This window comes from Acanthochromis polyacanthus, chromosome 6 (assembly GCF_021347895.1).
Source record: "Acanthochromis polyacanthus isolate Apoly-LR-REF ecotype Palm Island chromosome 6, KAUST_Apoly_ChrSc, whole genome shotgun sequence".
Classification (NCBI taxonomy): domain Eukaryota; kingdom Metazoa; phylum Chordata; class Actinopteri; family Pomacentridae; genus Acanthochromis; species Acanthochromis polyacanthus.
Window position 1 is genome coordinate 22,170,310 of NC_067118.1, and position 15,637 is coordinate 22,185,946.

At 37.6% G+C, this 15,637-nt stretch overlaps 1 protein-coding gene across 1 annotated transcript in view; it reads left to right on the plus strand.

Moving 5' to 3' along the window:
- The first annotated feature begins 13,095 nt into the window (after positions 1 to 13,095).
- Positions 13,096 to 15,637, plus strand: part of LOC110952275 (cryptochrome-1-like) — a 41,906-nt gene continuing 39,364 nt past the window's right edge. Inside the window, exon 1 of the mRNA XM_022195762.2 lies at positions 13,096 to 13,270. The gene's annotated coding sequence lies outside the window, so the exon portion shown is untranslated. The remainder of the gene's footprint in view (positions 13,271 to 15,637) is intronic.

A 15,637-nucleotide genomic window follows, 5' to 3' on the forward strand; every position in this document is an offset into this window, starting at 1 on the left:
CCGCTATGCTAAGCTAATGTTAAGCTAACGGGGTGAGCCATTACACCTTTTAATTTCAAGTGGAAGTAGTGTATGTATATTAGTTAGATGTGCATTATCAAAACTAAGAGTCAGATACCTGTAAATGAGCTCTACCCACCCGAGGCCCAAGGGTATGAGGTGCTAACAATAATGAGGACAATGCTGCTGATTACAGCATAGTAGTTAGCAGAACGAAAGGGAGGAGAGAAGGTTTAAAAATAGCAGTGTGAGTAGAAAGACCCCTGACTTTTTGTGGGAAGCACAGCTAGCACTAGCCTAAGTTAAGTAGCTAGCCCTCAACATTTCAGATAATTATAGACATCATAAGCTGCAGTCAATTCCAGCCACTTTTAGTACAAAAAAAATCGGTAATATTCTATTTGTAAATAAAAATATGACGAGAAATACAGGGAATATTGGACGTGCATCGCGAGGTGTATTTCCTTGAAAACGACCTATTCATGGATTATATACCGACTTCAAGACATGTTTTGGACAAAATATGTTACTGGCTTGTTTCGTCTGGATGTCCAAGGTTGGATTATGGCCGTTTTTTGTGGAATATTTTCATCTGTGTGTAATAATGAACCCGGAAATGTGAGTCGCGCTGTGTATGTTGAAGCCGTGTACAGAGAAAGGATGGATGGATATTCGTTTTTGTTGGACAAATGTGTTTATATTACCCGCTGTGGTAATCACATCTGAAAGTGGTTTATATCGGCGGATTCATGAGAATCTAAGCTTTCCATCGGCGTATAGTGTTTGTATAATCGTGTTTGCAGTTTCAGACATTTAGCAAATTGCTTATGCAGATTTCAAAGTGTACCGCGGGCGGGACACTGAAGCGCAATGGGGCTTATTAATTAATAATTTCAGAAAATCAGTTAAGGGTTAATAATTGCATGAAACACAACATACCATTGACGAAATGCTGACTGCAAACATAGGACCATTTTGACTGTGGGCTCCATGTGGTTCCATTATTGTTAATCCGCCTCAATGCTTTGAGCCATAAACTCCTTTTCTGGCCCTTTTCAGTCGGAATCCTGTAAAAGGAAATGTTCTTGTTGCTCCATGACTGAGAACTACAGCCAAAAACAGCGCAGGTTTTGGGCATATCTGCTTTTGGTCGTTCAAATCGGGAGGGAAACGTGGGAAAGTAATGGTCGTCAAGGCAAAGCATACCCCTCTTAAAATGGCGGAATCGCGTTGCTCGGGCCGGTGACCGGCGGTGACGTTCGATGATGACGTTTCGGAAAAAGGTCTATAAAAAGTTTTGCTATTTTTAATAGTAGTGCTGATTTCAACCCCCAAATCGCTGTCCGTGAAAAAGTCAGATAATGATATTTATAAGACATTATGCATGATAGAAAAGAGAACAGCAGATGACTGACATGACAGGCTCGGCACGCAGATTCACCTCGAATCACGGAAGCGCCTTCATCACTCGGATTACCAAACCGGCTCATTAATATTTATGTCCGTCGGATTACCAGCCAATCACAAAGCGCGTTCATCAGCCGGCTCATTAATATTCATATCCGTCTCATTAATATTTATGAAAGGGAAAGTGCCGTATCCGTAGGCCACAGGCCACGGGTACGGGTCCGTATCTGTAGACACTACCTTTACTGAAACTACAGAAAATAAAGCATACACTCAGGAAAACCAAACAACATTTCACAAAGACCTGGACACATTTCTTGCAATACTCTCAAGAGTTTAGTATGGCCCTAATGGACCAGGTGGAAGAGGATAATAATGATTCAAGGGCAGCCCACTAAATATATTTTACATGTGTCTGTGGATAGTCTGAGTGTTAAAAACAATAAAAGCTGTAAAACGTAAAAACAGACTTTAAAGTATTAAAGGTAAAAGTAGTCAAATCAGAAATATGGCCCCTTGTGACTGTTCTATTATTATGCTATATTATCAGTAGATTATTTCTACTCACACATTCAAGTGAAAGCAGATTTTTGCTGTTGTACTTGTGGAAGTGGAGCTCATTTTCAGTTGTTTGCTATACAACTATAACTAATAATTAATTTCATGACAGATTAATCTGCTAATTTTCTCCACACTAAAAAAACGAATCTGTAAAATATACTGGCAGCTCATTACTGACACTCTCTCATGTAATCTTGTATATTTTCTGTTTATTTAATTGACAGTGTATCTTTTTTAAAAAAAAATTAAATAAAATAAGAAAGACACTGACAAGACATTTCCTGTATTTTAATTTTTAGACATAAAAATGAAGAAAAAAGTCGTGATTTTTAGTGGTGACTAGTTAGTTCAGTAAAAATTGTTGGGTACTTTCATTTAAAACAAAAATGTTTGAATTTTTCTTGTGTTTTATGTGTCTGAATTTGTGAAGTGACTGTCGCTGCCAGATAAATGTAGTAAAGTAAAAAAATATTTTTTTCTCCTCTGGCATGCTTTGGAGCAGAAGTAGAAAGCGGCATAAAAAGAAAGTCAAATTTGAATTAAAGAACAGTGCATGAAAACATACTATCAGTTACATTGAACCACTAGTTTTAAATCTTGTTTTAACAGCCAAGAAGTCTGAGAACTGCAATAATTATGGAGAGTTTATACATTCATTAACAACCACAGTGCACAGCTTCAACAGAGAGACTGCCTGCTATCATTTGGGCGGTAACGAGGTGACGGAGAGGAAAAGGAGGCATGAAGAGGAACAGAAGGAGGGCAGGGAAGGTGTCTGTGTGTTTGTTAAAGGGAAGGCCTCTCTGTGACAGAACGAGGTGTGGAGCGTGCTCAGTACAGCCGCCAAGTCATCTCCGCCAACACACTGAGTCAGTCAGACACATGGCGTCCCCATGCTAACAACGAGGCCTGAGTGTGTGTGTGTGTGTGCCAGGGAGGCAAATGGTGAGTAGGTGCTGCCGAGTGTGTGCTTCTCACATGGATATGCATGTGCCTCGAGTTCTTTTCTGACTTGCAATACTTAGCATTTCTGGCTTTGTCAAACGGTACAAGTGACAGCTTTCTATCAGTCAGACTGGCTTTTATGTGAATGATAAAGACGTCAAAAGCTCTCACACATGCACGCTTCTTTCAAAGATTCTGCTCTTGGTTTGAATAAGTTGTTGACACTGCAAGCCTCAGTGATGAATTTAGAAATGCTGGTTAGATGAGATGCTTTGTTTGTAGCCAGTTTGAGATTCTCGTGTAAACTGGACTTGCAGGCACAAAAGAGCAATAAATCCAACACTTTTGTTCAGCCTCAAAATGTGTTTTTTCCCAGTTTTGTAAATGTTGTCAAATTCTCCCTTATCCTTCTTAGGTGTTGGATCACATTTGATTATATATTTTACCAAGAAACACATAGGGATTTCTGCACTGGAGCAAGGATGCCAGTTTTTGTAGAATGAAAGGGTTTCAAGACCGTTAATTCCAAGCCATTTCTAGCTTTTTTGTTGCTCTGGTCACAGTTTTACTCACTGTGGGTTCATTTTTCACTGCAATATGAAGTGTTGGGGTTGTATTTTGAGCTCAGTGTGACACTGAAGGAATGGCTGGGGTGACAAAGCACATTATCCTGTGGGAAATATGGATGTTCATAGCTTCTTTTCTGATGGGTCAGTCGTAGCTAAGAATTGCACTGAAGAAAAATATTGAACAGACGGCTGGATAAAGACGGAAACACCTCCAACAACCCATGCAGTGTTGCACAGGCCGATAGATCAGTGACACCAGCCTGTCATTTTGCCTGTTAGAAATAAAGTGCTGAATTATATTTTATAGTCCTCTGAAGTCAGTGTGCGGACTACACCAGGGCTTACAGCTCACTTTTTCAGCTTTTCTTGCTCAGAAACAACAGATACATCTATAAAGTATAGTTTTATCTTTCATTTAGAATTATTTTTATGACTAAGAATATGATCATTTTGTTTGTTTTACAGCAGTTTGCCTTAAAATCAACAGAGTTGGTTTGTTTTCTGATGTTCATGTTAAAGTGAGTGAAGGTTATGAAAGTGTGGCATGCATATCTTTATCTGCATGCGTATCTTTATCTTTATTAATGAACTGCCCTCGTGCATGAATCATGCATTAAAAATAGCGGATTTCACACTGATCATGATAATGATGGCATACTGTCATTATATGTGAACCCCCCCCCCAAAAAAAATTTCACAGATCATGATATCAGTGGCGTTTATGTCTTATTAGTCCTACGTGGTTCACTCCTAAGTCTGTCTTACTATTTTGGAAAAACAGCAAATTTCAGCAAATAAGCATCTCAAAAATCAACTATTTAGCTCTCATAAAGCCGGTTTATGCTTTGATGTCAAGTCATTGAGATTTTTGAGCCAAAAGACAAGATCATATTGCTACTGCCTCATCAGTCACTTTTAGAATTCATTTTCGGAATTCCCCTGTGAAGGACAGCTATTTCACTGAACTGAAACGGCTGTGAGCCAGAGGACAGCCTCAGATCCTCAGGCGATGCTCTGCTTGTTTGTTCCTGGCTTCAGATTATAGGTAAAAACACACTTCGACTTGTGTAGTGTGTGTTTGCACTGTGCGGATTTTTCTGTCTCTGTATTTATAGGATGCTATTCTGGTCAGCGAGTTGGAAGCAGGAAGGCAGAAGCTCTGAGCTCTGACTCAGGCGTCCACTCTCCGTACAATCCTGGAAAACCCTCAGTGGGATGACCAAATGTTGGACAGATGGAGGCAATCACCACACGTATGTTGTCATGCATCAGTCATCGTTTATCATGAAGGATCATGGATCATCATAGATTATTGGAATTAGCTCTACAAACAAAAATATCTTAAATTAACAGTTTTAACTTTATCAAAACTATCCAGGCAGGTCAAGAAAAATTAAGTTATTAGGCCAGTTTAGTTCATTAAGTTGACAAAACCTGAATTCAGTTACACAAACTGACACAGAAATGCGACTTTAAATTACACACAATAATAAAATTGATGCAATTGCTGACATTATTATGTCATCCCAACTCCATGCAACCATGCAAATTAAGAAGTGGGAGTAGCTCCCTTGAATAACCTTTTAGACGATGTACATAAGGTCATGTTCAGCAGTTGGACAAGGACCTTTCAGTGTGGCCTCTAAGCCGTTAATGGACACATTTGCATTTGAAAAACAACAATCTGCATATTTTTTGTACTAGAGCCTTTTTCAAAGATAGAAATTCTGGTTGTTCTCCACATTAAATGGTCCTGCAGATGTTTGATCACTGTTTTTTATGGACAGTTCACCTAGCCTGACAGATGTGTATTTCTGGGATGCAAAAGGTTTCTAGTAAACACAGAACCTCTAATAGTGCATCAATTGTAAAACTTATTTCCCAAGTTCAGATATAACACAGCTACTTCGTGTGCATTGTAGTGGGCTTTAGAGTTTTCACAGGACTAAGTAGTTATTCAAAAATCAAACTAGCTTTGCTGCTTGATACCAAATAATGAAGATAGTTTTCAAAGCCTATCTTCACACACTTTTTTTCTGCATTTCAGCCTCTGAGCATTTATTATAATTGTCTGTAGCCCAAGTGGCAAAGAGTTTAATTTACAGTTTCATTCAGCAGCTGCTTTTATCCAAAGCAATGTATATCTCAGAGTAGATACAACGCGAGATAGTGTTGACAATTGTCATTCATTCATGATTCAGTGAATGGAAAGGAGCAGCACTGCCTGCATGAAGGCATCTATTTCTCTCCTCACTTTTTTCTCAATGGAGCTTTTCAGCACCTCTTAGCGCATCTATTTGTGTATGTGCTGCTGTAGTTTATGCAAATTTGTGTTTGGAGCACAGATTTGGTTACACTGAATTTGTATTCCTTGAGGCACATGATTGTCAGGTTCTTATTCTGTTACATGTTATCATTATCAGTGTTTTAAAGTTTACATTTTTCATAAATAATAATAATGACATCAACAATCTTTTCAAAATCCAAGTTAAAAGGTGTGTCACAAGATAGGAGTCTGTCCCAGCTGACTTAGGGTGAAGACAGCAGACACCAAAATTTAGAATTATCAAGTTTTTGGACTGTGGCAGGAAGCTGGAGAACCTGGAGAAAACCCATGCATGCACAGGGAGAACATGCCTAGGCCTATGTTTGTAGTAGAGTATTTGAACATTGCTGTATTAGTATTGTTACTTAATGATCTAAATACTTTATTCACCTGTTGAAGAAATTCCCTCTCATTCAAATTCTACTTCAGTTGGGTGTTTTATTGGTATTAAAATATATGATGGGTTTGTGAGTCTGAAAAGGGAAGCTAACCCAGAACATTGGAAGATTAAAACATTACATACAGATGAAACAGTAGGGAGGGGACAGTATGTAACAGTAGTGACCAGGGGTCGGTTTGCAAACAGGTGCTAATCTATGACAGAAGAAAGGAGAACAACGGGTTTGTCGGACAGCAAAGGGGTGATAAGATTATGGGGTCAAGGAGGCAGTTAATAAAAACAAAAGGATAACGGAATTGGAGAGTGATAGCAGGGGTCAGGACACTGTCTCCAGGCATTATTTAATTGCCAAATTAGCATGCAGTCTCACTACAAACAGCTAAGAGATACTTTTTTTCTTCATCACCTGACCACTGACTGGATTTTGAAATAGCACCTCTATGAGTATCTGTTCATTTAGTTTCTGCATGCCATTTGTTTGTGTCAGTTTGGGAGGTATGTGAGGGGTGGTATCTTATTGAAGTGAACTATTTGAATAGAATATATTTCTTAGCGTTAGAAAAAAGTATAAATTCTGGTTTCTGTTAGCTGAATTAGCAGTAGTTCTACTTTGAGGTCACCAGTCAACACATTTGAGTCATGTTGGTTTTAATGTGACCCTTCACTAAATATAGAAACTTCCCAGAATTTAAAGAAAAAAAAGCTTCAAAGATGACCGTGTGATTTGAGAATCAATGTTAAGATGCCTATTATTTAATTAAAATGCAACATTTACAGCCTGGGCATTGTGTTATTTTCTTTTTGCCAAGTATAGCACAAACAGAAAAAAAAATAACTACCTTCCACATCTATTTAGAGATATTTTTTATTTTTCCAATCAACAGAATGGATGATGACAATACAGCCTGGCATCAGCACATCTCTCCTCCTCATCCTGCCTCACTGTTTATGAGCTGCGACGTTCAGAAGCAGCAGCGTAGGAGGCCTCCCACCAGTTTGTGTGGGCAGGCGGACTCAGTGCTCCCACTCGTGTCAAAGCTTTTTCTGCTCGATACAAGAATGCCAGAATAGAAGAAACTGCTCCGCCTGTGTCGTGATCACAGACACCACTCAAGTCCACCGGAAATAGCTGTGCTGCCAAATCACTGCCTGTAAATTGCTTTCTGGTTTTAAGGTGGTTTTCAAGTGCTTTACCTTCTTTCCCTCAGGTCTATTATAAGCTTGGCAATACAAGGAACTTGTCTTCAGTACCAATATACAATGTAGAAAATAACTAGAATAAATAAAAAACATTGAATGAGAAGGTGTGGACAAAGTTTTGACTGGTACTAAATATATACAAAGTAAAATGATTTGAGTAAGAAGATGAGGCCAAACCTTTTTTTCTGCTGCTGTATATTTAACATATTTTGTATTATCTTATTAGGAATTTATGCAAGTATTTAACTAAATTTGCTTGAACTGCAAAGAAAAACCTGCATTATTCTGTTCTTTAGCTGAAGGACAATATACTTTCACTGGTGCACACTTCAAAAACTGTAGCTCAAGGACACTGTAAAAAGTAATTTCACTTCTCCATGAGTTTCACTCAACCATTTGTCAAGATCACATGGCAGCAGATGAAGGCAAAGCTTCCCCACGGATGGAAATGGCGACACCTCTCTGAAAGAATTTGTTGATTCTGCACAAGCAATGTCAAAACGAAGAGCAGCCTTGAGACGAGACGTCAGCACTCCAGCAGCACCTTCAGTGAGTTACACAAAGAGATACGGTGTTATGTGACCACTCTGGACTAAAACAAACAACCGCATGACGGATGAAACTATGACTGAGTTGGATATTGATAGAGAAGTTGCATCACCTGTGGCTGTGATGGAGGTCACATTTCTTAAGAGCGTTCATCACTGTAAATCAAATGAGGGTCAGCTGCACTTTGAATGATTAGTTTAAAGTGTTCTTATGCGTTATGAAAGTGTATGATTAGCTGAGTTACATAAACTAGTCACATAATGGTTGATGACTGACTGGTATTGATTTGACATTTTGCAAGTTCAAGGAGTTTCTTGTCTGTCTTGTCTTATTTGGGCGGCATAGCTCGGCGGGTAGAGTGGCCGTCTTGTAACTGGAAGGTTGCTGGTTCGATCCTCGGTCTGTCGAGCTCATGTCAAGGTGTCCCTGAGCAAGACACCGAATCCCTAATTGCTCCTGGTGGGTCATGGTTAGCGCCTTGCATGGCAGCTTCCACCATCAGTGTGTGAATGAGTGAATGTGACGTATCATGTAAAGTGCTTTGGATAAAAGCGCTATATAAATGCAACCATTTACCATTTAAAAACATACATCCATAGATGTTAAAATCATCTTTAACCAGACTCAGTAAAAACACTGTCTATGTGACTGCTCTCAGTTTCAGTGAAGTAAACTGTAAGTCTACAGGTGTAGGGAATGAATTCAATACAAACCATTGTCATGGTTTGACTTCTTTTGATTATTGTGAAAAGAAACAACCAAAACCTAATTCATCACATATTGAAGAAACACAAATTTCTGTCTTCCTAAACCATGAAAAACAAGAGTCTCTTGTGAGTTTCAACCATGGTTTTAACACTCTAACAAGTCTGCTTATATGCCAACTTTGTGTCTTATGAATTTAATTTAAGGAGTTTAGTGAGCTTTCAGCTTTTCATTCATTTAAATCATCATTTTAAGACTAAAATGCCTCAAGTTGTCAGATCTCATTATGTACATTCGAAAGTGGTCTAACAGTGCAAATCAGAAATTTTAAGTTAATTTAAGTAGAAATGAACAAAACTCATATTTACATTAGACAGTATAGAAGAGATGAGTTAGTCTGACTCATTTCCTTCATGATGTTTAACATTGCATCAATTGTGATAAATGAGTCTGATGATTACTCACAGGGGTTGAGGTGAATGAGTAGGCTGAATGGGAGCGTGTGTGATGATGCTGCTGTAAACATGGCAGATGTAGGGAGACTCATTTTGCGGATTGTTCGTGTCCAGGTTTTTCTACCAACAGATCCTCGACCATCTGCTGACACAGTCACAGAGAGCAAGATAAACTTAGACAGTGTCGCAGAAAAAAAGAAAGAAGACAGAAACCAACACAGTCCAGGCCAAGTAGACGTGCTGGACTGACCCACATCCTAGCCTAGTTAAAATTAACCTGTTATATCACTCCTATCCTAGATATCACAGAGGACATATAAATATATGAGGGCCTTGCAGGACATAACAGAACATATTTTAATTCAACATCTGATTGCAAAGACGGCAAGTCACTTTGATGAAAGAGTATCAAAGTTCATATATTCAATGTGAAGTGCATGGGCAGTGGAGCAGGTGAAATAAATAGGAAACTAGAAAAGAAGACAGTAATCATAGAGAAGAGAAACGGTAAAAGATTGCAGTGACAGCAGAAAGACACGAGGATAATGGCAAGAACCACTGAATGCAAATAGCCCAGCATTGCCAGGAACAAATGATGACGGTGTTATCATCCCCCATTACTTGGCCTTATGGATCGTGCACTTGTGAATGCAACACTCAGATATTCCCATTCTGAAAGCCTGGCTGTGTTACGCAGGATCAAGTTTAGTAGAGTGCATTACTGCACCTGTTAAAGTCACCTGATTCTTTGAAGAAAAAAAAGTCATTTCACAGGTTGACTAATGAATATAAGATGATGAGCCAAACTGCAACATACGGCATCAGTCTGTAGCACATCTACCACATGACTGCCATTCATTTGCCATTCAAATGTGTCTTGTTTTGACAGCTCAAAATCAAACCGAGTGTATAAATGGCACTGAATGGAAGAAAAAATAATAATAAAATGGCTTGCATTTTACTGCACTGTACATCATCTGGGGTAAAGCAGAGTAGTTTGAATTTCTCACGAGTGCTATTTCTGTATCATTTATTTAAATATAATAAAAATAAATTTAGAACAAAGTTATAATCTCTCTGATTGCAACTTGCACATGGTCTATCAATACTAAGTTTTTTGGTAATAATAAACAAAAAAATATAAAATAATTTCTCTATATGCAGTTCTAATTAAAGAACTAGCAAGGTTTGAAATATAAAGTGACTACCATGCCAAAATGACACATTTCTACTGATCAAAATTACCTTGTAAGGTTAGATTCACCCTCAGGTTCTTCTTTCCCGAGGAACCCTCTAAACGTGTTCACTTAAGCAAGCTAATTGTACACATGTAATATTGATATTAAATATAGAAATATACATTGCATATTTGAAAAGAAAAAAGACACATTATTTCATAAAAACCAAAGCAAACAGTTGCAAGAAGGAAACATGAAGCTGCAATCACTGCCAACATTCTTTAACAATACTGAATAATTGCTTCCATGAATGCTTTATAAACTGTAAGTCATTTGCAAATAATTGTAAAAATGCATTTTAGCCACTGTGAATTATTATGTGCAGATTTAACTGCCAGTGAAATCTAATTACAGTTCAATAGATAACACAGTAGTGTGTGCAAAAAGTGAAGTGGTCAGCATTTGTCATAAAGTCTTTGTGGTTGATACTAAAAGAGGGAGCCATGTAAAAATAAGGCTGTCAGCACTGTTGCCTCAAAGCAAGACTCAGATTCTGAGCTCTTTATACACTTCACATATTTAACACAGGGTAAACTGGGATGATGTGACTGTGACTGCTACCGACTGCCCAGGATGTACCTGCTGTCTGATTGTCACTAAACAGAGCTCATACACACTGAGAGCTGAATTGAGTCCCTGTGGTGACATTAACTTGTGATATAAATAGCTCACCATTATTTGTTTCATAACTCTCTCAGTGGAAGAATAAAAAATATAATTTCATTTCTAGAGCACTTTCATAAACAAATGCTTTGGCATGCAACACAAAAGCAGGACACCTACAAAACAACATAAAGACAACTTAAATTAAGTTAAAACAAAAACTACAGACAACAACAAATTGAACAGTGAGCAATATGTCAAAAATAATGAATACAAGTAAAAATATTTCAAGCAGTTAACGTTAATTGTAAAGACAACTCAGTTTATTTTCCCCCTAAAAAGCGGTTCAGCCAAGATGCTCTCCAGTAGAGAAATAAGATAATTTTCCTAACTAGTTTAAATATTAAGGTTATGGCACTAGAATAATTCATAAAATACAGATTTACTTGACTAATTTGAATGTTAAGGTTAATAATCTAAACTATTATACACTGCAATAAGCAATCAAAATCTTAATAAGCAATAAAGGGACAACATTACACAAAAGTAGGCATACAGAAATGATGTTAAAGGGTTTATTTATAGGAATGAACTGATATAGCGTGTTTATGAATAAACGAGTTTATTCCGTTTTTGACACCACCCGCAGCATTTTAAATATGAATAACTGAAAAATAAATAACGCTCATTTCATCCATTAAATGTCACATGTACTAAAACCTGCACTAAAAGAGCTGCATTATGTGTCTCCTTTCTGTATTAAGCGCCTCTGCTGCTGGCGGGCTGCTGCCGTATGAATGGACTTCCGCATTTCCATGCCTCTTAAACGTGACCCTCTGTAAATCACGTGACACCAAATTGACCAATGAGAGCGTTTGTTTGGTTGCACGTCGCCGTTCACGTTCGAGAGTGTTGGTGTTGCATTTTCGTGCTGTGGGACAGAAGCCGACTCTGTTTTGATTCGCTAGATTGTGGTTCATCAAGTTTAAGAGGGCAAAATACAAACCACATCATTGGTAGTTATACAACAAATTCAAAACAACAGCCGTCGATCCAAAGTTCTCTACAATATATAAGCAAAACTGACTTTACGAATTTCCAGAACAAGTCAATCAATCAGTTTATCAATCAATCAGTATGATTATATGTGTACAATATTTTTCATAGAAATGTAACACAAAAAGTTTCACAGAATAACAGGGATAAAATAGAATAAAACGCAAAACAATAGATAAGACAATAGCTAAAACTGACCAGAAAACATACATAAAATAGACTAAAAGATGTAGTAAAGTACTAAATTAGATAAATAAATCAAATCGGCCAAAGCCAGACCACAAAAGTATGTCTTGGATTTCCTTTTGACGAGATCAATATTCTCAGCTGCCTACAGGTCTTTATTAAGCTTGAATATCTAGGTCAAATTCCCAAAGTGTTATATATTATGCATATTTACCTTGCTGATTCAAGAATATCATGTAGCACTTATTAATATTAAATAGAAACTAAATTTACTTCAGGCCCCAAATTATTCATGATTACGCAAATATATCCAACTAACCAATGAAAAAGAAAAAAGACAATATTAGAGGCCTACAAAATTATATATAAAACCAATTTCACCTGACTCATTTAAATATCAATGTTAAGACATTGTAATATTAATAATTCAGCCAATTGAGTACTTTAAATATTAAGGTTCAGAACCTTTAATAATATTTAAAATGCAATGCCAAATGTATCTGGCTAAATTATGTACCCTACAATTTTATTATAAAGGGCATTTTGATGAAGTTAATATGCAATATTACATAAAATATAAAATCATCTGATTATATCCAATCTTAATGTGCAGTGCAATATTGACATGCACATTAAAACAACTAAAAATACAACAAATAGATTTTGTTTCATGTTCGACCGTCTCCACTGGTATAGAAATATGTATGTACGGGCACACAAAAATCTGCATCACTTTAAATGAATCAAAAACTTCAAAATAGGACATTTGGTCGCCGAGACATTATTATTGTCACCGTTGACGTTATCAGCAACAGGAGCTGTCGATTTGTTATCTGCACCAACAGTGCCGTGAACGCAGCATGAGACTAGGATAAGAGGCGGGACATGCGCAGTGAGCCAAACTCTTATGAAACAAAGTAGTGCAGCAGCAGGTAGAGAGAGACGAGAGGGATCCGCCGGTAGCGGCCACTGACCGTGCAGAAAGCACTACCCAGCACACCAAAACCGAGGAAGAAATGCTACTTTCTTTGGGTTTGACATAAATATCACCTTCGGGGAGGCAGCACACGGTAAGACGACTGTTTTTGTCCGGTTTCAGGGGTTTGTTTTAAAGGAAAAGCGGATGTACTTTTATAAACAGCGCCACTGCTTACATAAGCATCGTTCTGGTGACCCCGTTTTGCTCCACATTCATGTTGTTTCCTTTGCGAAGAGTTCAGCTTTAAGACATATTTACATTTTCTAGACATGTTAAGCTTCCTAAATGCCACTCTGACATCCTCAGCAGCGCTTTGATTGTGCCGTTATTTGGTTTGAAATCAGCGTTAAATTCACCATGAGGTGGAATCAGTGTTGAGAATAGACAGGGTGACCTAATTTCCATTTGGAGAAGTCATAGGACCCACCAGAGGGACTTGACACTTGGAATTTGACAAAAAGCATCATTTTAAAACACTTTTTACATTTTATTGAGCTGCATTATAAACTATGTAAGTTTAATGTTATTATAGCTGGATAATATAATCACATTAAGTAGATTTTAGGTGTGAAATCGGATGAAATCAATTCAATTTAAATCAGTTCAGTATAATTCTTCTTGTGAGTCACTTGAGCAAGACTATGAAATAGTCCTGAATTTGCTAAACATTATTTTTCTCACTATTGATGTTTGTTATTGTCCCAACTGCAGATTTGAGACAAAATTTAGAGAGTAGATAGCCTCAAATCAGTTTTTCATTACCATTTTTTCCACACACAAAGCTATTATTATTATTATTATTATTATTATTATTATTAGCTATAGTTCTTATATTAGTTTCTGACCTGTTGTTGTTGTGTTCGGTTACTCAAGTACTGCAAGCATTTTTTTTTTAAATTTTCTTCACATGGAATTGTAACTGGAGCTGTCTTTGTTTTTTGTGAATTGCAGATCAGACATGAGTATTCTCCACACCAATGACAAATGTTTCTTTGCGTCACCGAGGCTCCCCTAAAATCTGGGCTCCTTCTGTTGGCTTGTGTTGCACTGTGCCAGAGGAACTGACGGCGCAAATTTTTAGATGTCGCACTGTGAAAATTAGAACTGTGGTGGAAATCGTGATTCGTTATGTTTATATTTGGGTTGCGATGATCACGTCCTGCTGTAAACCAGGTACATCAAAGATAATGCAACATGTAGTCACAGATGCTGTGGAGCCATATCAGTTTAGGAAACAGCCCTTTAAACACACAACGACTTTCCAACTCTTTCAACTGTTGTGCCTTTATTTTGCCTTCAATGACAAAAATACTTCATCTGTGCTTTATTCAAATTGACATTCCAATCACCCTACAACCCTTGATGTGGCTTGAACCTTATTGGGAAAAACGATCAGTTGGTTTGGTCCAGCACAGAGCTTTTAAGGACAGCAGTAATTGTTCAGTAGTTTCATAATACACTGTCACCAGTCATGCTGTACATGGTTTGTTAATGAATCACTGCTACTGCAGGCAAATTGGCACACATTCCACATCTATTTTTTCAATTTTGAGAATTTTTAAGGCCCTTGCAAGTGAGTTATCCCCTCCTTCATAGAGGGAGGCAGCTGGGTTGATGCCAAGTAAGGTGGATTTCAAATGTGACCCAGTTTCACTGTGAGAAAAATAATTAAAGTTCTGAATTAGCTTTTCATCTTAACTTCTCAAAGTCAATCTATACAATTAATTAACACTAAATTCACAATTTTCCCACTGATTGCTTTTTTTTTTTTATACTCTGGCTATCTACTCTCTAAGTTTTGTCTCAAATCTTTGTTTCTAAAGATATTAGATATGTGTGGATGAGTTTTAGAGAAATCTTGCACTGCAGTCACATGACAGAAATCGTCAATCAATCTTTTGGTCACAGGAAAAAAAAACAGTATCTATAGATTAACTAATCATGCCACAGTGCACTGAGTGAACTCTTCCTACTACTTAGCCTAAATACATATTTATCCGAATATTCGGATACCAAAATTAATATCCGGATACCGCCGTAGCGAACGAATATTCGGATATTCGGGATATTCGGGTCCAGCCCTAATTCCAAGTAAATGTTCATTAAACGTGAAATAAGTTAGACCTAGCAGTCTCTACGTTGGGCTAGTTAGAAGTTGTGAAAATGTGGGGGTGTTCACAGGTAGTGTGTTCCCACTGCTGCCAGAAATAGTACATTAATCCAGGAAAGCTGTTACCGTAGCGCTTTTGTCCTCATGAAAATAACACCAGTGATTGTCTGACCAATTAGAATTTGGTTGATGAGAGCCTACTGGCTAAACCAATCCACCAGTAGACTTTCACACTAAAAAAAGAAATGTCATAAATGTTCATAAAACTGATGTCATGTTAGCGCTGTATCATGGGCAATGTCCTGGTGAACGTGAGAACATTTTCTCTGACATTCAGAAATTCCTGGT